Source organism: Saccopteryx bilineata, chromosome 1 (genome assembly GCF_036850765.1).
Source record: "Saccopteryx bilineata isolate mSacBil1 chromosome 1, mSacBil1_pri_phased_curated, whole genome shotgun sequence".
Lineage (NCBI taxonomy): Eukaryota > Metazoa > Chordata > Mammalia > Chiroptera > Emballonuridae > Saccopteryx > Saccopteryx bilineata.
The window spans coordinates 17,436,876-17,461,468 of NC_089490.1; the positions used below are offsets into that span (position 1 = coordinate 17,436,876).

General features: G+C 43.0%; 1 protein-coding gene across 2 annotated transcripts in view; it reads right to left on the reverse strand.

Annotated features, from left to right (window-relative positions):
* The window catches only part of KIF6 (kinesin family member 6), a 403,829-nt gene that overhangs the window by 324,706 nt on the left and 54,530 nt on the right, over positions 1–24,593 (reverse strand). The window lies entirely within an intron of this gene.

Sequence of the window (24,593 nt, forward strand, 5' to 3'; positions counted from 1 at the left end):
GTATTGTTCTAGGAATTTATCCATTTCTTCTAGATTGTTGTATTTGGTGGCATATAATTTTTCATAGTATTCTACAATAATTCTTTGTATATCTATGATGTCTGTGGTGATCTCTCCTCTTTCATTTTGGATTTTATTTGAGTCCTGTGTCTTTTTTCCTTGGTGAGTCTTGCCAAGGGTTTGTCAATTTTGTTGATCTTTTCAAAGAACCAGCTCCTTGTTTTATTGATTTTTTCTATAGTTTTTCTGTTCTCTATTTCATTTATTTCTGCTCTGATTTTTATTATCTCCTTTCTTCAGCTGGTTTTGGGTTGTCTTTGTTCTTCTTTTTCTAGTTCCTTAAGGTGTGAAGTTAAGTGGTTTACTTCGGCTCTCTCTTGTTTGTTCATATAGGCCTGAAGTGATATGAACTTTCCTCTTATTACTGCTTTTGCTGCATCCCAGAGATTCTGATATGTCGTATTTTCATTTTCATTTGTCTGTATATATCTTTTGATTTCTGCGCTTATTTCTTCTTTGACCCATTCATTTTTTAGAAGTATGTTGTTTAGTTTCCACATTTTTGTGGGTTCTTCCCCCTCTTTTTTGCAGTTGAATTCTAGTTTCAAGGCTTTATGATCAGAAAATATGCTTGGTACAATTTCAATTTTTCTAAATTTGCTGATATTGTCTTTGTGGCCCAACATATGGTCAATTCTTGAGAATGTTCCATGTACACTAGAGAAAAATGTATACTCTGTCGCTTTGGGATGAAGTGTCCTGTAGATGTCTATCATATCCAGGTGTTCTAGTATTTCGTTTAAGGCCACTATATCTTTATTGATTCTCTGTTTGGATGACCGATCTAGAGCCGTCAGCGATGTATTGAGGTCTCCAAGTATGATTGTATTTTTGTTAGTTTTTGTTTTAAGGTTAATAAGTAGCTGTCTTATATATTTTGGTGCTCCTTGGTTTGGTGCATATATATTAAGGATTGTTATGTCTTCTTGATTCAACTTCCCCTTAATCATTATGAAATGACCATTTTTGTCTCTGAGTACTTTTTCTGTCTTGTAGTCAGCATTATTAGATATGAGTATTGCTACGCCTGCTTTTTTTTGGGTGTTGTTTGCTTGGAGTATTGTTTTCCAGCCTTTCACTTTGAATTTGTTTTTATCCTTGTTGCTTAGATGTGTTTCTTGTAGGCAGCATATAGTTGGATTTTCTTTTTTAATCCATTCTGCTACTCTGTGTCTTTTTATTGGTAAGTTTAATCCATTTACATTTAGTGTAATTATTGACACTTGTGGGTTCCCTACTGCCATTTTATAAATTGCTTTCTGTTAGTTTTGTATCTAGTTTGATTCTTCTCTTTTGTTTTTCTATCATTTGTTTTTGTTTGTTTGTGTTCCATACTTCTTTCCTCTGTTGCTACCTTTTTTAAGTCAAGTGTTTTTGTGGTGGTTTTTTTAAGGGTGGTTACCATTAAGTAATGAAAAGGGTACCTACCATATTCATTGTAGTACCCTATCTTATAAGTATTTCTGCACTTCATCATCCTTTGCTACTGTTAATCTCCATCCTCTCCCCCCTTTTTTTCCTTTGTTGTCACAGTTTAAGTTTGGTTTTATTGTGTTCTTGGTGGAGCTGTTACTTGTGGTGTTGTTTTCTTTTGTTCTTTGAATCTGGTTGGAAAACCCCCCTTAGTATTTCCTGGAGTGGGGGCTTTCTGTTGATAAATTCTCTCATCTTTTCTGTATTTGTGAATGTTTTTATATCTCCTTCATACTTGAAGGATAGCTTTGATGGGTATAGTATTCTTGGCTGAAAGTTCCTCTCTTTCAGGGCTTTAAATATTGGGGTCCACTCTCTTCTAGCTTGTAGAGTTTCTGCTGAGAAATCTGATGATAATCTAATAGGCCTTCCTTTATATGTTGTACTCTTCTTTTCCCTGGCTGCCTTGAGAATTTTTTCTTTGTCATTGGTTTGTGTCATCTTTATTATGATGTGCCTTGGAGTGGGTTTGTTGGGGTTAAGAAAACTTGGTGTTCTGTTTGCTTCTTGAATTTGAGGCTTTAGTTCCTTCCACAGGCTTGGGAAGTTCTCGTCTATTATTTGTTTGAGTATATTCTCCATTCCATTTTCTTTCTCTTCTCCCTCTGATATACCTATTATTCTTATGTTATTCTTTCTGATGGAGTCAGACAATTCCTGTAGGGCTTTCTCGTTTTTTATTATTTTTGAGTCTCTTTCTTCTTCTCTCTGTTGTGCCTCAAGTTGTTTGTCTTCTATTTCACTAATCCTATCTTCAATCTGGGCTGTTCTGTTAGCTAAGCTTGTTACCTCGTTTTTCAGCTCGTGAATTGAGTTTTTCATTTCTGTTTGATTTGTTTTTATAGTTTCAATTTCCTTGGTAATATATTCTTTGTGTTCATTGAGTTGTTTTCTGATCTCCCTATATTGCCTTTCTGTGTTTTCTTGTATATCTCTGAGTATTTTTAAGATTTCTATTTTAAATTCTCTGTCATTTAGCTCCAAGGCTTCCAATATGTTAAGTCTTTTCTCCATAGATTTTTCCACATCTATTTGTGTTACCTCTCTTTCTTTTGTATCCATAATATTCGATTTCCTCTTTCTTATCGGCATCTGAGGGTGGTCTTATTGATAGCACTAATTAGAATTAATAAAGAGTAAAAAGAAAAAAAAAAGGGTAAAACACCCCACAAAAAAAAACAGTAATAATTTATTATTTCCCCCTTTTTTTCTCTCTTCTCTTTCCCTCCTCTCCCCTCCTCAGGGAAATATCGTGCCTATAATGGAGGGCCTAATTTGGGGTGAGGAGTTCAAGGGGCAAAAAAAAAGGGAGTAGGGACCTACTAAATGCAAAAAAAAAAAAAAAGGAAGAAAATCTTAGACAAGCATAAGATGATTTGCTTGTAAGTGATGGTCAACTAAGAGATATAATGAGAGGGATAAGAGGGAACCAGAAAAAAGGACCAAAAAAGAATAATAAAGAAGAAAAAATAAAAATAATAAGTAAAAATCTGTTGTATTAAGTGGAGCGAAGACTAAATACAATGGAGACCTTGGGTTGGGAGGACCCAAAATGCCACAAAAATAAACAAACAAGAAAAGAAAATAAAAACAAAAGCAAAAAAGAGAAATAAAGCAAAAAAAAAAAGCCTTGAGTCCCAAATTAACTAATTTGTTCGTGATTGAGGATTATATGGGAGGAAAGTAAAATGAGAAAAGAAAAAACGAATAGAAAGGAAAAAATAAGAAAAAGAGAAAAAGGAAGGAAGAAATAAAATAGGAAGAGAAAAAAACAAAATAAAGCAAGACAAAAAAAAAAAACAAAAGAGGAGAGAGTGAGAGTTAAGTGTTTTGGAGTATAACCTTAAAGGAGGGTGAGGATGAAGAAGAAAAATAAAATGCAACACTCATGGGTAGTGTAGTTCAAGAAAGGGGAAGCATAAGATGGGCAGAGAATAGAAGGACCGAGGTGGAGGAAATAAAGGCAAAAAGATAGAAGAAACAAATAACAACAACAACAACAAAAAATTAGTGGATCAAGTTGTAAAGTCTGTGGGTTTTTCTTGATTTTGAGAGGTTAACTTCTTCCGTTTTCTTTTCTCTCCCTCTTCCTAGTCGGTGACTCTGTACCCCAGGCTCTGCCCCTGTGTCACTCTTAGGTAGGGATTTGCAGTTGATGGGATTCTATGGCAATGTCATATAATTGGCTTTAGTCTTGCTGGAAGTAAAGGCTTGTTGGCGTTTGCAGGGTCCAACGATGAGAGAGTTTGCTTTCCTGGATTCTCTCTCCTAGTCCCCCCTTTCTGAATTAGCAGCCTGGTGATCCAGCTATAAGGCTGCAACTGCTTCTGCCTGGGGAGTAAGAGGCTCAAAGAGCTGGGAAATCCCCACTCTATCCCCACTCAGTGCAAGGCTTTGGGAAAGGCTCTGACAGTCAGGGCCTCCAGTGTAATCAGGCGGGGGTGGGAGTCAATTGTTGTCAAGGTGACTGTTCAGCGCCTATCATTTAGTTGGACCTCTCAACCCAGGCTTTCCACACTTTGTAGCCTGTTTTTGCAGGGAAGAAGAGGCACTAGTCTCTGCTTACGACTAGTGTAGTATAGACCTTATTATCTGCCAAGTCCTTCTTGTTAGCGTTTATCCCTGAATATGGAGGCTCTATCAATCAGAAGTTGCCCCCACCCCTTTAGCAAGAGGCACTAAAAAATATCATGCCTCTTGTCTTGGATCGCTGAACTGAGAGAGATCTTATCAATTAGAACCGAGGGTGCGCAGATTTTATGGGTTAAGCTAATTTCAGTGATTGGGTTGCAGCTGTGCTTCCGAAGGTATTTTAGGCTGCCTGCGTGCGCCCCTCCCCCAACGCTTGATTGTTAGCTTGAATGGCTGGGTGAGGTGCCCCACCCACGGAGAGAATCTCCCAAGCCTCTCCCGCTCGCCCCGCTGCTGGCGGCTGGACCGCACCAGGCGCAGGATAATGGAGCCCCCTGGGTGTGTGGGCCAGAAGGGCGCCCTGGGCGCGTGGAATGCCCAAGGCACGCGCGAATGGGGTGCTCCGGGCACCGGTGGCCGGCGACCCCCACTCGCAGTGTGCGGGCCGCTGGGAACGTCAGCGGTGCTCAACCGGACCGGGCGTGCGCGCGCGGCTGCTCGCGGTGGCTCGCGGCGGTGGCTCGCGGCGGCTCGCGGTGGCAGCTCGTGTTGGCCGCTCGCGGCGGCTCGCGGTTCCCAAGTATATGGGCTGACTCACCACAGGCGCACTTCCTTGCGGTTTGAAAGAATGTCCCTGTGGTAGATTCCTCCACACCCTCGTCTCTCAGATTCAAGTGATAACAGTCCTTTCGCTATCAGTTTGTGTGGAACTCCGGAATGCTCCGAGGATAAATTTTTCTGTTTCTAGTTGATAAATTTGTTGTGATTTAGGGGAGAGCTGTCGGAGGCGCTGCTCACGGCGCCATTTCCGTGACGTCACTCCTCTCACATTTCTTAAGTTGCAAAATATGATAGAAAACAAGACCGTTGGGCGTTCTTCTCACACAGTCACTTGGGCACAGTCAGGACTCCCACGCTTGGATGCGTCACAGAAACCGGACCGGAGTGATGTGCGCGTTCTCCTCCCTGGATACGGGGGCCGAGAAGGAGGACCTCTGGAAGTTCTTTCCAGCTCTGTGATTCTCGGGGATTTGTTCACAGTCTTGTCTCAACTGCTTTAAACCAAACTTTGCAAGAAGCAAACACAGCACGGGGCCCGTGATCTCAACACTCCTCCTTGGAAGGGTCCTCGAGACCTTCAGCGTGCCAAACAGTTTCGCATCCATAAGTTCATGGACCAAGTCCAGGCCGAAGTGCTCTTTAAATGAGGCTGTTTATTATTTCCCAAGTTCCTGAAGAAACCATTTTGTCTCAGTATTAATAATAAAGCCGCTTAAGTCTGGAAACGTAACAGAAAGGCATGAAACCTCAATGGAAGAAAATGACCCCTTCCTGAACACACCACCCAGCTCCGAAAGGTTTTGGTTGGAAGTCCAGGACACTGTATGAAAATGGGAAGGCTACATGTTTATCTTATTTACATGTTGAAAAATGCATTTACTGTTGCATTTCTGGCAGATATTTTTCCATGAAAACAAATACTTAGATTCATTAAATACATCATTATTTTCGGGTGACTACCTCAGGAGGCAACCAAAATGAAACAACAAAATTTTTATACAATAATATGGAAAAATCTACTGCCTGAGGAAATATACTTGGGCATAATCTTGCATAAAGGCTGAATTTATTACTTTGTGTTTTTTTTTCTAAGGATATGAAAGAAAATAAAAAATGATTTCCCCTAAAACTGCGTAACACTGGGCTTTCTATAAGTAAACTGACTAACCACATCTTTAAACCATCCAATATATTCTATTAGAAGCCTGGTACTAAGTGCTATGTGAATTTATGGGGGGGGGAGCCTACAATGCAAGAGAAAACAAAATAACTAGCAAGATAAGTATTTTTAAGTATACGAGCATATGCATATATGGTAAGCCTATGTAATTTTCTAATTTATACATTAATCTATAACAAATAAGCACACTTATAAATGTGTCTTGCAGAGAGATCAAGAATTTATAGAAATCACGAGAACTCTACGAGGAGTTCTGATTAGAAAAAGGCGATGTGAGAAAACTGTGTTCCCCTGGGGAGTCGACACTTTTCCTCCCGAGGCAGAAGGGAGCTTCTAGGCCCCCCAGCAGCTGAGCAGGTAGAGCAGAAACCCAGGAATCCAGGCTGAGACGTGGGGAGACAGGCGCAGAAGAGAAGGGACCAAAGGTCCTACACTGTGGGGAGGAGTTGAAGGGTGCTGAGAGAGTGGACAGTGGGGACAGAACAGCGTAGCAGGGAGAGCAGCAGTTGTGACCGTGGGCGGAGGATGCTGAGAGAGGCAGCAAAGGAGGAAGGACGTTTAAGATGTTTGCAACACGTTAAAAATGCTATCCTGCCCCCCTTGCATCTCCCTGAGAGCCAGAATAGCCCCTGACCTCTGTGCACCTTCCAAAGTGACACCCCACACAGACAAGACCCCAGGAGCTCTCGTTTATATGTGACTCGCTAGCCTTTCTCTCTACCTGCCCGTCTCCAGATTATTTGCACAATAAGACCTTCTACCTTGATTTCAATTTTGTGTGAAATGGAAGGCATTTTTCACATTGTTGGGGATTCAGTCACACTCTGATTTCAAAGGACAATTACCGAGGAGGAAAATGTCCGTTGGAAGAGAAAGGTAAATTTAAAATACATCACACGAAGTCGCTAATCATTCTTCACCCGGGGTTTTGGTTATATCACGGCTACACAGAGACTTAATGAGATTCAGGAGCTGACAGTCTGAGCGGAGAGATGTGACTTTGCTGACATCGCTCATAAAGGAATGAGAAGGGAGCAGAAAGTGAGGCCGAATGGATGGCCAGGTTGTGACTGTTAGCTGAATGATGTCCAAGTTACCCTGCGGGCCACGGAGAACCGCTGAAGGGTTTACACAGAGGGTGGTGGCCGAGCGGTGACTGGCAGTCACTGGAGGGCACTTGAGCACAGGTGGGAGGCCGGTCTTGGCTGGATATCGGAGGAGGGCCCTGTGGGGAGCACGCCGTGAAGACAGAATGAAGAGAGCAGGAGCAAACAGTGTTCATAAGGCTTCGCGAAAAGGGCTACCCTACCGTTTGTTCATGGACAGTACAGAGGAAGCACCATCTTCGCAAAGTGCCATTGACAATATGGTCTCCGTAGACTAGACAACCTCTAGTCTTCAAGCCCTCAATCAAAATCTGCATATATCTACATTTTTTTCTCCATTTGATCAAAACTGAACTCATTATTTTTCCTCTCAAATACATCCCTCCTCCTTCATTCTCTAGAGGATTTCTCCTGAGATTTCTATTATCCCCATCTTAAGATGAAAAAAACTGAGTGTTAGCAAAGTTAAGTAGATCAAGGCCACACTTATTCAGTGACAGGACTAATATCAAGGTTTATCTGGTTCTGAATACAATCTTCTTTCTTCTACCTAAGTTCTAAAATGAACCTGGCCATCTTCTTTTTTATTTTTTTAAGTAATAATCCAGTGTGTTTATTAGAATCATAATTCAGTTAAATACTTGTCTCAAAGTGGCTCTCCTGAGATATTCATAGGGAAAATAGCAGTCCTGCACCACATGAGGACATTTCAGTCAATGACAGACTGCAGATAAGAGGGTGGCCCCATGAAATTACAGTGGAGCTGAAAAACCCCTATCACCTCATGACGTAGCTGTGGTGACGTCATAGCTCAACATGTTACTCAAGTAAGTGTCCACTGTGATGCTGGCAGAAATAACTCCACTACACTGCCCCTCTTATAAAAGTATAGTAATATACAGTTATATACAACACATAACATTTGATAATGATAAAAAAACAACTACATTATTGGTTTATTTACTATACTATACTTTTTATAGATTTTAAAAAATTATTAATTGTTATCTTTAGAGTTTACTCTTTCTACTTAAAAAGATTTTGTTTTCTGGGCCCTGGATGGTTAGCTCAGTTGATTAGAGTGTCATCCAAAATACCAAGGTTGTGGGTTCAATTCCCAAGTCAGGGCACATTTGGGAAGTGACCAAGGAATGCACAATGAAGTGGAGCAACAAATGAATGCTTCTCTCTCTCTCCTCCCCTCTCCGTCTCTCTAAACTCAATGAATAAATAATTAAACTTTCTTTCTGTGAAACAGTATGTAGTGTCACAGCAGCAATGGTCTCGTGCGTCTCGTGTTGACTGTGTCTCTTGAGTGCCTCTCTTTCTCTGTGTTGACGGAACGTGCTGTTTTGTGCAGTAACAAGCTGTACAGACTGGCAGCCTGGAAGCAACAGGCTCTACCGCACAGCCTCCGTGTGCAGTGGCCATCTCATCTAGATCTGTGTAAGTGCACAACGATGAAATTGCTTCATGTCCTACTTCTTTCTTTTCTTTTTATTTTTTTACTATTAAGTGAGAGGCAGAGAGGCAGAGAGATAGACTCCCACATGCACCCCAACCAGGATCCACCCAGCAAGCCCACTAGGGGGAAATGCTCTGCCCATCTGGGGCATTGCTCCATTGCTCAGCAACTGAGCTCTTCTTAGCACCTGAGAGGTAGCTGTGGTGCTGTCCTCAGCACCTCTGGCCAACTCACTCCAATTGAGCCATGGCTACAGGAAGGGAGAAAGAAGCGGGAGGGTTGGAGAAGCAGATGGGTGCTTCTCCTCGGTACCCTGACCAGGAATCAAACCCAAAACATCGTGCGTGGGGTCGATGTTCTACCACTGAGTAACTGGCCAGGGCCGCTTCATGACCTATTTCACAAAATGCATTCCTGTTAAGTTTTGTACAACTGTAACTTTTAAGTCTTAAAGATTATGTTTACTGGCTTAATTTAAAAAAAATGTGAGGGCTAATCAGAATAAAAAGATGAAGATAAATAGAACAGATTAAGCTATATACAGTCAAGTTACCCATTCCAATACTTTTTATTTGTTTTTATCTTAAAACCACACCTTGGTTGCTCACACTGTGTGCAGCAAGCATCTCACAGGGATAAGTGCAGTGCCCCCTGACAGTCTTTCCATCTGGAGTGTTGTGTTTTCATTCATCACACAGTAAAATCCTGCTAAGCACTAGTGAAGAACATTTAGTTATCCTAGCTAGGATAGTTGAAAGGCAAGAGAGAAAATTAACAACAAAACAAATCTGTATCATCCATTGAGAGAGAAGCAAATGTTGTGCCTTTAACATCAGCACGTTGCTTCTCTCTCGATGGATATCATCGGGTTAATAGCATATAAACCAGAAAAATAAATGGCTAACCTCTTAGGGTTTTCCTCTTGAGGGCAGCTATCAAAGGCAGAAAGTACCGGGGACCCAAGGGCCAGCCGCTAGGAAAGTCAGTAGTTGTACAGCAGCAAAACAAAGGGCTCAGAGATTTTCCTCCATTTCCCTTGGTGCCTCTCATCTCAAAACTCTTTTCAATTCCATATTTGGAACCCAGGGACCACAAAGGGATGGCAGTTTGCAATGAGTGACTACACGTTTTTTACATCAAGGTCTGTCTGGGCTGCTGGAAGGCTCTCACAAGTCTGAAGGAGAGGAAAAGGCAGAACCCCTTCTCTCCAACTTCACAGTCAGCTGACGGGTACAAGTAGTAACAGGGGACTCTGTGAGGCTGCAGAAAAAGGGATTCCAGAGAATGCTTGTTGGAGGGGGTGTTTCACAGACTTCTCTGGGGAGAAAGCTGGGACTGTGGTCCCCTGAACGCACAGGAAACAGAAAAACTCTAGAGTACAAAATGAGACACAGCGGAATAAAAGCCAGCGATCTGAGAGTGAGTGCCCCTATTCTTTCAAGCAAGAATTGGTTCATTGAGATGGTCCATTATTCTGACCTTGTCTTCAGGGCGGCATTGCAGGACTCCTGGGAGCATATGCCAGGGCGGTAACAGCTTTTCTTTACAAGGGTGACAAGAGGAAAGAGCCCGCTAGGAGGAATGAGATACGACATTAAATGTGCTTGTGGTGAACAAGTGAAGTCAGTCCGTCACATTTACTGATATCCCCTGTGAGAATGACAGGACTGGAGGGTGGTGGAGGACAAGCTGGTCCTTCACAAAGAAAACAGAGGTCAGCACACAGGAAACTTCTCATCTCCTCTCTTCACCTCCAAACCCAGAGGCAGATTTAATGGCGGGCGCACCGGGCACGCGCCCTGGGCCCCGACGTCTGAACGGCCCCGCAAAACCCCAACTTGACACTTTTTTTCTAATGACACCAAGTTTGGTTTCGTATGAGCAATTTTAACATGAATAGTACATCATATTTTTTATTTATTTAAAAATATGGTTAATATGTATTTTTATTTTCCCTGCCTCTCTTTTTTTAAGGGGCTCAGTATTTTCTTCTGCGTCCGGGGCCTCAACCAACCTTAATTCACCTCTGCCCAATCTCCACCCCCACCTGTATAAAGTTCCCCTCCGTCAGCCTCATCACTTCCTCCTCCTCTCTGGTCCCAGAAGACCGTCCTTCTATCCAAAGCGAATCTCTTCTACTGAAATTGTAGACTGCCATCCCTCCGACCTCCCTCGGGACTCCCCCCAGTCAGCTCCTCCCCTGTATGAAGTTCCAGCTCTGTCTTTCCGTCCACCACTTCTTCCTTAGAAAAGAAACAGGCTCAACTTTCTCCCATCGTTGAAAACATATTTATTTATTTTTAATTATACGAGTCATTCACAAGTGCATGAATACATGCTTGTTAAATATTTTTTAAATGACATGTAAGTTAATGACATGTCAGGCCCCCTGGACTACAGTTCCCCTGCCCCATCCTTACACATTCACAGTTAATCACTGTTAACCCCTTTTCACAAATACCTCCAGACTTTCTTTACGTAGAGGATTGTTTTATGTCTTCTACCTTTTTAAAATAACTGCTTTCATATTCTGCGTCTTGGTGGGCAATTTGCTTGTTCATTCAACAGTATGTCTTCTCACACCTGAAGGACTCGCTCATTCTCCTATGCTCTAAGTCTGTACAGTTGTTCGCAGCGGCTTCTTTAATCAGCGCACATTCCTACCTGTAACGAAAGGGTTCCTCCTCTGCTAGACTCCTCCTTACTGTTGATGTTACCGAAATATTATTCTGCCATTTCATGAGGGAGAGTGGTCTCTCCTATGTCTCATTTTCATTTATCTGATATAATTTTCATTAATCTGATCAAGCAGATTTTCATATTCCTTATTCCGTATTCCTATGAAGCATAATTTCATATGATTATTGATTACTTAGATTTCCTCTGCAGGAAACAGTCTGGTCAGGTCCTCTGACTCATTTTGCAATGGACTACTGTTGTCTCTTCCTTATTGATTGGGGGGGAGTTATTTCCATTTTGCGGATATTAATCCTGTTATCTGTGCATATCTTCTTCCAGGTAGTAGCTGACCTTTTAATATTGTTTATGGTGGCTCTTGTTGACCAAATATTTTTTGACCAGTCACATTTCTTTTTTGCATTTGTGTCTTTAAGAGGGCGTTCTGTTTCCAACATCATAAACATGTGTTGTCTCCATTTCCCTCTATCTACTACTTTATTTTTTACAATTTGTCACTGAATGCCTCTCATGTTTATTTTTCGGTAATGGCATGAGTGAGACTCTGTGTTTTGCTCAGCTGATAACTAATTTCCCAGCCCGACCTCTTCAATGACCCGTCATTTCCCAACTCTTTCAAAGTGCTAACTTTATCAGAAACTAAGGACCTGAGACTGTTTCTAAACTAGCCATCCGACCCAACAACTGGCTGGAGCCCAGTGGTGACTGCTCCTTCTATTTACATGGGCCCCACGTCCCAGCTCTCAGGTTTCTGAACTTGGCCCATCTCGCTTCTTTGTGCTATTTGCCGAGACCCCTAGACAGCCTCTGCCTCTAAGGGCCTTGCATTACAGTAATGCCTGATCCTAAACAGTCTCATGTCCCTCCAGTGCCTCCTCTCTATATGGCCACCAGAGTGCTTTTTCTATAACATAGATGACTGGGCCACCAGTTATTCATTTAAATTACTTGGCAACTTCTGATTGCTTTTAGGATCAGGGCAAGTGTTCTCTGTGGAGCCCGTGAGGCTTCTCATAACCCACAGTCCTCCTCATGTGTCATTTCCGGCCACCACCCCCCCTTAGCCATTCTCTAGCCAGGGGTCCTGTCCCTCGCTCTCAGTAGGCTTCCCACCTACTTGTCCGTACCTGAATTTCAGTTGTTCTGTGCGGCAGGCCAAGTGACGCCGCCACCCACGTACCTCACCCTCCACGCCCCTGCCCCCACCAAATCTGTCCTGTCCTCGTGTGTGTTTGCTCACATGTCTACCAACTGCATCCCCAAGTCTCAGGCTCGGTTCCGGCACTGCCTGCTTGTGGCGGGTCTTTCCGGGGACTTCCCCACCGCCGTGCTCACCTCCCAACCGGAATGGCGAGAAAGGACCCCCGCGTCCCCCTCCCCTCGCTCACCTCCACTGCATCAGTGAGTGACTCATTTTCTTGTCCATTGGACCCATAAAACTGTGTTCTCCTTACAGACAGACATTCTACCTTACTCCAGTATCTCCTAGGCCTAGGGCAGGGTAACTGGAAGTCTACAGACATTCAATTATAGTTTGGAGAGAGGGAGGCAGGGAGGGAGGGTTGAATGAATCAATTATTGCTTCTACTCTTAGGAAGCTTAGAGTCATACAGAATTCTCATTATTTAAAACAGCAGCATAATCAGCACGGCCAAACAACTAAACCCCCAAGGAAAGAGCAGAATTAACTTTGGCCTGTATTTTAACAGTATGGACACAATTACATAATTGTTTCTTTGACAAATTTATGACTTGTGCAATACCACAGACGGGTTCTCTCTAAATTTAAAGTTTTTAAGGGATTCTTTTGCCCTATAACCAAAATATTTTAAATATTGATTTATAAAATGATAAAGAAATTTTATGGTAACAAGTGATAAGTATACAAATACTTTTTTGCACAGTTATGCAGCAGTCTATAAAGTTAAGACAACATGTGCTCAAATAACACTTAAGGATGCCTTTTGGTACATATGAACTTTCTGCTCACATAGTAAAGACCAATCACCTACACCAGCTTTGTCAAAAATAAAAAAATAAAATTTAAAAACGCTGCTCAACAAGATGCCTAAATCCTGAAAGCACATTTGCAGAACATTTTAAGTTACTTTACTCCTATTCCGGCATTTTTAGCATCTGTCTAGCAGACGTGCACACGAACTTATAAAACACAAAATTCCATTAATACGACATTAAGGTTTCAAGTTTAAACACACAGGAAACTGAGAAGTTATAGCCCTCATAACAACTCTAACTTGCCCACTTTATATTTTCTACATGTGTTAGGTTTAGCTACTAAAACGTTCAGCACAGAGCTGGAACACAAAAAGGATGCCTGTATAAACAGTCCGAATTCTCACATCTTGCTCAGGATATCTACCTTTATTTTCAGAGAACTAACCCTAACGTGATCTGTTTCCCATGCACATCACGGATCCATGTAGAAGGGAGTTGGAAGGTAGCCAATTTCATTTAAATGTGGGGGGGGGCAGTTAAAGATAAACATTCACACTGCATTACAAATTGCTACACATTTTCAGTACACTGTTAATAAAAAATTAAAACAAAAATATAGAAAGCACCTATTTCCAAAAGATAAGAAGTACATGACCTTATCAGATATTTTGAAAATTTTGTAGTGGTTGAAAAAGGAAAAACAATTACACCTACCAGCTATACAACACCTTTCCAATTCTATTGATTATTTTATTTTCTCCTCAAACTCTTTAGGTGCAGAAATTTTAGGAAGAGTTCTGCCAAATTGGAATAAGCACCCACCTCTCTCAAAGAGCATAATTTGTTTCATAAATGAGGGGGGGGGCTTATTTTGTTCTAGTAATACTTAACTCGGCATATTAAGTTCTGAGTTCTACATTAAATAATTTCCCTATGAGCTGAGGCCAAGCACACATATTTCCACCCAAGGGGAAAAGTTTCGAATGAATAAAAACAAAACTCAGTAATGAAGGTCTTTACACAGGGGGCAGTCAGCCAAGCTAAAGCATAAACGTCCAGCGTGGTGTGTGGCTCTTATCTGAATAAACAAGAAAGAACTACCAATAGCTTCAGCACATTTTGAGCCATAATGAAACACAAAAACTTTGGGCTAGAAGGACCAGTCTGCCTTGGTCTTCTGCTCCCAGGTAATCTCACCCCCAAACTACCCTGGACAGAGGAGAAATTAAACGGCATTCAGAGCCTGCCAAGGGAATCCACAATTGCTCCTACTAATTCATTCTGGTATTAAATAGCTCTGTCAAGAAATCTTCCCAATATCTCCAGTAAATCCTTTGTGTTGAAATTTAAACCGGAAAACTGGCCCCAGTGTGACTTTAACATGTGGTCCCCTAATCTAGAGCTTATATTGGACTAGAAAGCCTCATACAATAGGACCGATTCTCTATGTATTTTACAGCAATTTCCCAACAGTTACTTAAGAGTATCTGGGCCAAGAAAATGCTCCATATAGAAAATTTATGTCCTATTTTGTTACACTATTTGGACCATCATCTCATTAATCTGAGTTTCTTTCCTTAAATGTGGCCACAAGTCTAAGGCCAGCAAAGCAGCAGATTATAAAAGAAGACTAGTTCTGTAGACATGCCCTTCACTGGTCTATCTGTAATCACACTGGCTTTTTCACCATAGTCATGGCTGAGCGAGTCATGATTGCTCAGCTCAACTGTGCAATGATCTTTATTGGACAATTTCTGTTTTGTATGATTAACTTAGCTTTAAAGAAATGGCTTAAATTTGGCCGTGCTGAAAACTGGCCAACCTAGCCATATCCTATTTACCCACGAGTTCATGTACACAGTATAAAATGTTTCACTATAATGGACAACCAAAAATGTGTTGAAGGCCAATTATTTATCCCTTCGTTCATGCATCGATTCCAACATTTATGACGGTCTCTCTTCCAAGCACTGTTCTAGATACAATATAGTATCACTAAGATTCATGCACTTTACCGGAACATGTGGAGCGTACAACTTCGTCTGTTTGGGTGAGAAGTCCCAGCCGGCATGGGGGCGTTGCCCAATCACTGGGGGTATTGTCACATCCGAGAAGGATGCTGGGGGAGGAGCCCCCATGAGAGCGTACGTTATCAAGCTGTGCTGTCAGTGTCTCTCCGGAGGCCTTGCAGCACAAGCTGATAAGTTCAGGTAGACAAATTGCTTACACAATTTTGTCAATGAAACTTTGCTTCAGCTGCAGAAATCTCGCACAATTTTTCCCCCAGGTTATCTAAAACAGGCTTTAAAGGGGCTGACTGTTTTTGAGCTAAGGAGCCCCAACATTCAGCTTGCATTGATTGCGTGCTCTGACTGTCATCAGTCTAAACACCTAGTAAAAGGACGTTGCAGCAACTCCAAAAGACTGACAGTTAACATGAGATAATAACATTGTCTGAATAGGCTCATATGATCCAGAAGCTTCCATTTTCTTTCCAAATAAGTAACAAGTTGAAGTTATTCTGGTCAACAGAGCCATTATGCATGATTCCATGAATACACATCAGGTTCTCAAAGGCCAGTAACAGTTTCCTTTCCACTCTGCGTAAATCCTATAAAAACACCTTGCGGTGTTTCCTACAGAAAGCCAGTGCTTACATATTCACCGTGCTGCGGCTCTCTCAGTGAGAGCCGCCATGTCCAGCCTGGTTTGACTCGCTACTCGATGATTATTACATAAACTGCGGAAGCAATCACCCTGAATGGCTGGTGGCCATAGGAGCCTACACACAGCCGCTGCCATCCGTAGCCAGTCTAAAAAGACACAGCAAAGGCTACTATTCCAAAAGCTATTTTTTCCATCATTATGTGTGGATGGAAGATTTAGTAATAATTTTTTAAATGGGTAGGCACAATCCTTCACCAAGATTGACTTCCATCATCTTCATGAAGCCTTTTCAGATACTATTGCTGCACCAATCCTCTTGATTTGAGTTTATTTTTATTCTTTTAACTTTTTTTTCTCTGATTATAGAAATGGCATATTATCTTGTCAAAAACACAGAATAGACTGTAGTAGAAGGTCAAATTCCTCCATAACCTTGTCCCACAAAGATAACTCAGGTTAACAACATATGCTGTGTATACTTCTAGATTTTTGTCAATGCTTATGTGTCAAGAATGTTATCTTCCTTTCTTTCCCTCCACGAAGTCCAACCTCCATTCCATCTTCTTCTTGGGGCCTGATTTTTCTCTACCCTAAGAATCTAGAGGCCCTGGCCAGTTGCTCAGTGGATAGAGCACTGGCCCAGTGTATAGATGTCCGGAGTTTGATCCCCGGTCAGGGCACACAAGAGAAGCAATCATCCGCTTCTCTCCCCCTCCCTCTACCTCTTCTCTCTCTCTTCCCCTCTCACAGCCAGTGGCTCGCTTGGTTTGAGCATGGCCCCAGCACTGAGGATAGCTTGGTTGGTCTGAGCCTCAACCTCAGGCACTGAGGATAACCTGGTACTCAAGCATTGGCCCTAGACAGGGGATGGCGGATGGATCCCAGTCAGGGCGCATGTGGAAGTCTATCTCTCTATCTCCCTCCTCTCACTAAAAAAAAAAAAAAAAAAAGTTAAGAGAGAGAGAGAATCTAGAGCATCCCACCCACCTCCAGGAATGTAACTGGGATAAAATGAGAATCAAAAACCAGAAAAGGAGTTACGAAGACACGTGGTGGGAAAAGGAACAGAAGAGAGGGATGTCAGAGGCAGCAGAGTCTTAGGAGTGAGTAAGAAATACCCTGAGAGCATCGGTCAAGTCCCCTCCCAGGAAGAAGCTGATGGGGGCTAAACAGACCAGGGAGTCACTACCAGGTTAGTATCTTCTGACCACCCTCCTACCCTCATCAATCCTTTGCTGCCCAGTAACAAGGAGACACCTTTTTTTTTTTTTTTTTTTTTTTTTTTTGTATTTTTCTGAAGCTAGAAACGGGGAGAGACAGTCAGACAGACTCCCACAGGCGCCCGACCGGGATCCACCCGGCACGCCCACCAGGGGGAGATGCTCTGCCCCTCTGGGGTGTCGCTCTGCTGCGACCAGAGCCACTCTAGCGCCTGGGGCAGAGGCCAAGGAGCCATCCCCAGCGCCCGGGCCATCCTTGCTCCAATGGAGCCTCGGTTGCGGGAGGGGAAGAGAGAGACAGAGAGGAAGGAGAGGGGGAGGGGTGGAGAAGCAGATGGGTGCTTCTCTTATGTGCCCTGGCCGGAAATCAAACCTGGGACTCCTGCACGCCAGGCCGACGCTCTACCACTGAGCCAACCGGCCAGGGCCAGAAGACACCTTTAAAAACACAAAGCAGGCCAATGTGAGTCCTAATTCACTATAGGGTTATCTGATTCAACCTCATTACCACAGATTTCCAAGGACAGCACACCTACTTACGTTCACTGTGTTGGTCACTTCCCACCCCAGGAAAGTTTAAATAAATAACACAGACAACAAAGTAAATCAAACCACTACTCTTATATTTTTTATGGAATATGTTTTAGAGTAATTTTCATATCACTGGGTAATTCTAGGTTTGTTTAAAGAGCTTGACATACTTAAAGAGATTATTATTTCCATTTGAAAGATATAATTGATTTCAGACTTGTGATATTAAGTTGAAACATGTAAGAACATTCTATGTAAATTTGGAAATAGTGTAGAAATGTTTACGAGAGTTTCATTTGCTATATGTATATGTTTACTATTATTTTAAGTTGCTTACTTTTTAAGTTGCTTACTACATCTATGTGTTTAATTATTATTTTTTTTAAGTTGCTTAAATGCTTAGAATGATTTTTTTGTTAGGTTTCTAAGTATGTCCTAGCAGGCAGTTGAGGTGCTAGAGAAATCAGCTACATTAAATATGTAAATGAAGTTTCAAACTGAATTACCTAAATTGGAATCAGAATTAATTTTTTAGAGAAATTTCAACTCTTAAACTTAAATTAACCAAATGTTAATAAAATAAGAGATAAAAGAGACTATTCTTATTTCTCTGTCATAGTGACTAGATTTAAAAATAGAATCATAAGATTTGTAGGTTGAAGTAGGTTTCTGAATACACAGCTTTAATAGATTAAATATTAATTTAAAATCCAATTAAATGGAAGAAGCCCTTGTAAAAATTCCCCTCGGTTAATAAAATACTCAGCCTGAACGCAGGAAGGTTCTCAGCCACGTTTACCCTGGTGTCCTTGGCGGCTAAAACAGTGTCTGCTCATAGCAGACCGTCAACAAGGAATACAGGGCATGCATGTAGGCCTTTGCGCTGAGAATCAATCCATTCGGAGCAACTTCTCCAACTTCAACCTGGTAGCATTCTGAAGATCACATCGAAGCAACGAGTCCCACCAACACCAATGGAAGGACCTGCGTTCTTGAATATCGTGCACCAGGATCGCCACGGGATGCCATGGATAACAAGAGCCCTTGAGCACAGTCTGCAGGGACTCGCTCCGTGGCTGGTGGCGGCGGATGGAGAGCAGGAAGGGAGACGGCCCACGGGCTGAGCCGCTACAACGGGACCGACCGGGAGCCCCGCACCCACCATGGGGCTGGGCGCTCCGCAGGGCTCCGGATCAGCACACGGAGGTACCTGACAGGTGGCTGTGAAAAGGGGTGGGGGGGACGTATGCTGATTAGAGGAATTGCTGAAATGTGAATATAGCACAAATGAAATTGCGGAACATTTTGGAGAAAATGGGGCCAAGGCTGCAGAGTAGACGGTCACTTCCAGGACATGAGCTGGAAGGGAAGTCACAACAAGTAGTGAATTTAAAAAAAAAACAAAAACACAGGCAAGTCTGAGGAAGTTATTGCCTTTTATTTATTTATTTTTTAAAGCTGTGAGGTTTGCCTTCCCCTAACGGTGTCGACCACCGGGGCCCTGTTATAACGACAGCGAGAAAGGCGAGAAAGGCGGCGCAGGAGACACGAGGACTCCCGTGCGGTTTTAAGGAGACATTCACAGCAGTTCTATGAACACTGCTAGACACTTGAGCATCTAAGTGAGCCAATGAGAATTCTGAAAGATGGGTCCCTAGTGCCCAGCACGTGGAGACAGCAGTGACCAACCCAGGCAGGCTCCCTATCCACGTGGAGCTTACGTTCTGGCGGAGAGAATTAGAATCTGAATTAGTGTCCATTTAAAATGTAAAATAAGTGGTGTATATAATAACACAGCCTCCTGCGGTGATGGCGTGCTATAAAGAGCAGGCATAAAGCAGGGAAGGACACGGAGAACGAGAGGACGCTGGAGGTCTGTCGGGACCAGGAGGAGCAGATCAGAGAGTTCAAGCCCGGCATTTTGAGGGCAGGAGACAGAAAGCTGAGAAAGAGGAAATAGAACGTTGGTTATCCCGAGAATCACCATCCCCGGAAGTATCACTGGGCCTCAGACAACGGCCTGACAATTACCTCTAATTTCCCCACATGATGGCAGCCTTGATTCTGAGACTGGGAAGTCAGGCTCCTTCTCCGCCCCTCCCCAGCTCACTGACAGAGCTGTGTAAGGAGCTGTCACTACAGGTCCTCTCATGGCGTTTCTAAATGAATCGGGGTCCTCTGGACCCGAAATATACTGCTGACTACATAAAAGCATGTGAAACCTGCTTTGGTAGAGAAGCCGCTATGTGAAGAAGGAGTATGCGTGGCCCATGAGCAAGGTGAAATCGCAAGCACAGGAGATCTAGGGGAAAGAAATGGCAAACACATGTTTACTTTTCCTCTTCTCTAGCCCGGGGAACAAAGTGAGAATTAGAGAGAATTCTTTTGTATGCCTTTCAAAACGAATAAATCCTTTGCCCCCTGTGCAATTTACTTTCGGCTTAGGACATCAGAAAAGCAGAACAATTTCTTCTACCGGTTCTGTTTTCAGAAAAAAAAGAATGATTCCAGGATAAGTTCAAACAGTGACTCATCCAGCGAAAGGTACACACATGATTATGACCAACTAAACTAGTTAGACCGTTTGTCGTCCTAGGACCCAAAGAGCTCTCGGTAGTCTCTCCAGGCCGAGCACAAAATGCAGAAACCCAGTGCCTGTCAAAACCCCTGTATAGGATAATTCAGCCTTTGTTTGAATACCTCCTGACATAAGAAGCTCATTTCCTGAAACAGTCATTTTATTTTTAGTCAAGTTTAATTCCTGCGCAGGCTTTCTGTGCCCAGGACTCCGGGGCGCCGCGTGGTGAATTTCCCCAGTGGGTTCTGTTCTGCGTCATCGGGCCCTCCAAGTTCCATCAAGTATTCTCTAACTCCCTCAAAGAAGGAATGCAAATGCAACTCAAACCCTCCTCCACTGTAGTTTTAAGAAATATTTAATACTAATTTCAATGTCGTAATACGATTCTGTGAATCATATGTATTTAAAGTCCCTTGTTAGTCCTGAAAAATGGCAGCTACTTAAAATGAAATTTATCTGGAAAAACATCTCAAAATTATAAAAATCACTGAAGCATTTATTTCTAAGATTATGTATTGAGCAACTTTGATGATACCATAAAAAAAAAAAATCTTTGTTTTGGTTAATGGCTCGGAAGTAACTTGAATACATTGACTCTTAAAAGTAATTTATTTATTTTTTACTTAACACCTATCCATTTGGTTTATGAAATAAAGGGTAAAATATATTCTCCTAATAAGCACTGGCTTAGATATTATGAGAAGTTGCAAAAAACAGACCCAAGGGGAAAAAAATAAATGAGAAAATCTAATAAACCAAACCAAGTTAAACATTTCAAAGGTCACTTTTTAATTACTTTACAGGGTGTCCGTTACGCAAACGAAGCCACGGCCCACACGCCCTGCTAGCCCACCAGCGCTCTGACTCTCAGAGGGGACGGCCAACACCGTCAAAGAGCTTCCTCTCTCTCTGAACACTAATCTGACAATCTGTGAGCTGTGACTGATGCCAAGCGCACACAGAAGGATTTCTCCAGGACGCGGGGGCTCCCCACGGAAAGTTAAAGACTGACCTGCATAATTCACGCAAGCGCCACGTCTTTGAGGCAGTGAATCACTTCCTTGGCTTTAAAATATTTTCCACGTCTCGCACAGGTCCATTCTCAGTTTATTTTCTTTTGAAAATGTTACCGCTCACTCCGAGTTGGCTACTTAAAGGACGTTAATTGTAATAATAAACCGGTCCTTCTCTTTCCTGCAGCTTGACTGATCTGTCTGTCACATGGGGCACTTGGGCTTTGCACCTCAGATACAGTGTTGAGAGCTGCAGTTCCCAGGAATGGAAGAGACGTGTCCAGAGGCATGCTGGCACCTTTGGTGTCACAGTCTGGAGCCTGTCGTCCTGGCCGGAGGCTGGGCCAGGGCAGAGGGGACAGGCGCTGGCGGGGCCAGCTCCTAGGTAACTCACTGGTCTGGACTCCAGCACACTCAGGCTTACAAATTGGCCGGTGATGTCACACCACATGTTGTTTGCTTCTCTTCCTCTGAAACTGCCTTTCTAAGCAGCCCAGGCAGAAGTAAGAAAGAAGCAGATAACCCAGTCTCCTGGAAGTCACTTGGAAAGGGTCCTTTAGTGGAAACTGGTACCCCCAGGTTCAGCTCAGAGAGTGACAAAGTCCCCACTGCATGTAACACTCTGAGACGTCCACAGGGCTCTGCCCCTCTCCGAGGAAGTGTGCTGCTGCTCCCCATTCTCGGTGCCAGTACCTGTGCTTGTCAGCTCGGGCTGCTCCCACAAACTGCCACAGGCTGCGTGGCTTAAACAACAGACATTTACTTCTCATGGTTCTAGAGAATGGAAAGTCCAAGATCAAGGTCCGGCCGTGCTCAGCTGGTAGTGAGAACTCCTCTGGCTTGCAGGTGGCTGCCCTCTCCCTGTGCCCTTTCTCCCTTTTTTTGTAAGACCATAGCCCTCTTAGATTTGTGCCACACTCTTATGACCTCATTTAACCTTAATTAACATCTAAGGACTCCTGCTCCAAATGCCATCAAATTGGGGGGGGGTAGGGCTTCAACATATGAACTTTTGAGGACACACAACTCAGTTATAGCAAGTAGAAAAGAAATTGACTAAACAGAACAGGAGTAACTTATAAAATCTCCAGGAAGTTTGTACCAGATACAGAAAATTGGCAGGAGCAATAAGAAGCTGTACAGCCGGGAGGGTGCCCCAACCATGCCCCCAGCCATTCTCAGGAGGGTCCCACTGCTGCCCCTGCTGAGGCTGCCCGCCTCTGCCGCGGTGACCGCCCAATGCTGGCGCTGCCACCACCAGCAGCAGCCTCAGTGCTCACTTCCCCTGCCTCTCTCGGGCATCTGATCTACACCTCAGGCACCTGAGTACGCAAGCCTAGGGCACAAGCCAGCGCCCTAGCTCCACAGGATGCTAGGAAAGCAAAAGTTGGGCTTTTTCTCAGCTTCTTTAATGCCAGGCAGGCCCTGCTTCCTCTCCAGATTAATATGACAGTGAGTTCTCTAACAGGAAGAAGGGTCAAATGCTGGACAGACACCCTTCCCAATGGCAAATACGCCTACAATTATTATCTTCTATTAGAGATGGTAAGTTTATATCTATGTATACATATATATTTTTAATTGATTTTATTGGGGTGACACCGGTCAACATACTCATACAGGTTTCAGGTGCTCAACTCTACGGCACCTCTCTGGACACCGTGTTACGTGTCTGCCACCCCAGTGAGGTCTTCGTCCATCACCATTTATCCCTCCGCTAACCGCCTCCGCCTCCCCTCCAGGAGTATTTTTTAAAAAAACCAAATTTCATGAAAAATATACCCGTCTTACCGCCATGAACTCTAATGTTATCAATCTCTTCCACTCTACTATCATTAGAATATTCTATGAACAAGTAAATTGATTTAATGTACTAGATCATAAATCACAATACGGAAAGCACAGGAGTAAGACTGAAGTCAGGAGACATGAGAAATATTTAGGAAGTTATCCGATTCTGAGGTGGGAGAGCACAGGGTGTGGACTAGGATGCCGACTGCGGGAAGAAAATACTGAAGACAGATAAGAAATGCTCTGAAGATGAAATATGGACAGGACTTCCTGATTAATGAGTGCTAGCTGGGGTTACAGACAGCGAAGAGTGAAGATCAAACGCAAAATGTCTAGTTTATATAAAAACTTACTTCCTAACGAAATTAAGCCCCATTCAGTGAAAATGAGGTTGTATCATTAGTTTGCCTAACAAACTTTTAAACACCAACATAAAAAATGAGCTGAAGTCTTAGACCAAATAAGAAACCCCTGGGTAAAAAAGTCAACACAAGGGGCCGAGTCAGAAAGATCAATCTGATATCAAACATATATTTTACTGCCTTTTTGGGAAACAGAAAGTCTGGAAAAGAGAAAATTTTCAACTTAAAGGAAAAATAGGCCTGACCAGGTGGTGGCGCAGTGGATAGAGCGTCGGACTGGGATGCGGAAGGACCTAGGTTTGAGACCCCAAGGTCGCCAGCTTGAGCGCGGGCTTATCTGGTGTGAGCAAAAAGCTCACCAGCTTGGACTCAAGGTCTCTGTCTTGAGCAAGGGGTTACTCGGTCTGCTGGAGCCCCACGGCCAAGGCACATATGAGAAAGCAATCAATGAACAACTAAGGTGTCGTGACGAAAAACTGATGATTGATGCTTCTCATCTCTCTCCGTTCCTGTCTGTCTGTCCCTATCTGTCCCTCTCTCTGGCTCTCGCTCTGTCTCTGGGGAAAAAAAAAAAAGAAAAAAGCTTTAAAAAAAAAAGGAAAAATAGTATACAGAAACAAAAGGAAAAGAAAAAAAATATCTAAAAGTAACAGAGTATAGCCAATATTTTTAGTATTCTTTCCTGATATAAAGATACTCTGAAAAGTGGGGAACATAAAATACCTAAATGAACTTATTCACAAGATACCATAGAGAGACGAGAAATGGAAATTTGCCTTGTGAAGCTTTTCTCGGAAATGAGCTGTATAAACGTAACTGGTGTGACTATGACACAGCAAGAAAAAGGAGCGGGTGGCGGTCGTGAACTGTAGATCAGTCAGGAAGAATCTGATCCTGAGCGAAAAGCAGGAAGAGAGACCCCTGTGACGGCTGGGTGGGCTCAGCTGGACCCGTGCTCCACCAGGCTAGGAGCAACGTGAAGGAGGACACTGTGGCTTGTTCTCCTTTATGCCTCCGGTGCACACACCACACACGATGGCACACGGTACGGACTTCTAGAAATAACGGCAGAAACGACCTGGGCTGAGCAGCCTATGAACGACAGACTTGGATACATTTGTCGGTAATTTTAGAGCGTTCTGATCAATGTCTACTAACACAGAGACCTTCAGCGGCATATCCCCGGGCTACGTACATGGCCAGCTCTTTAAAAATTTCAATTATAGTTTAAATGCAATGTAATTCTGTATTCAGTTTCAGGTGTCCAGCACAGTGGTAGACAATCATATACTTTACAAAGTG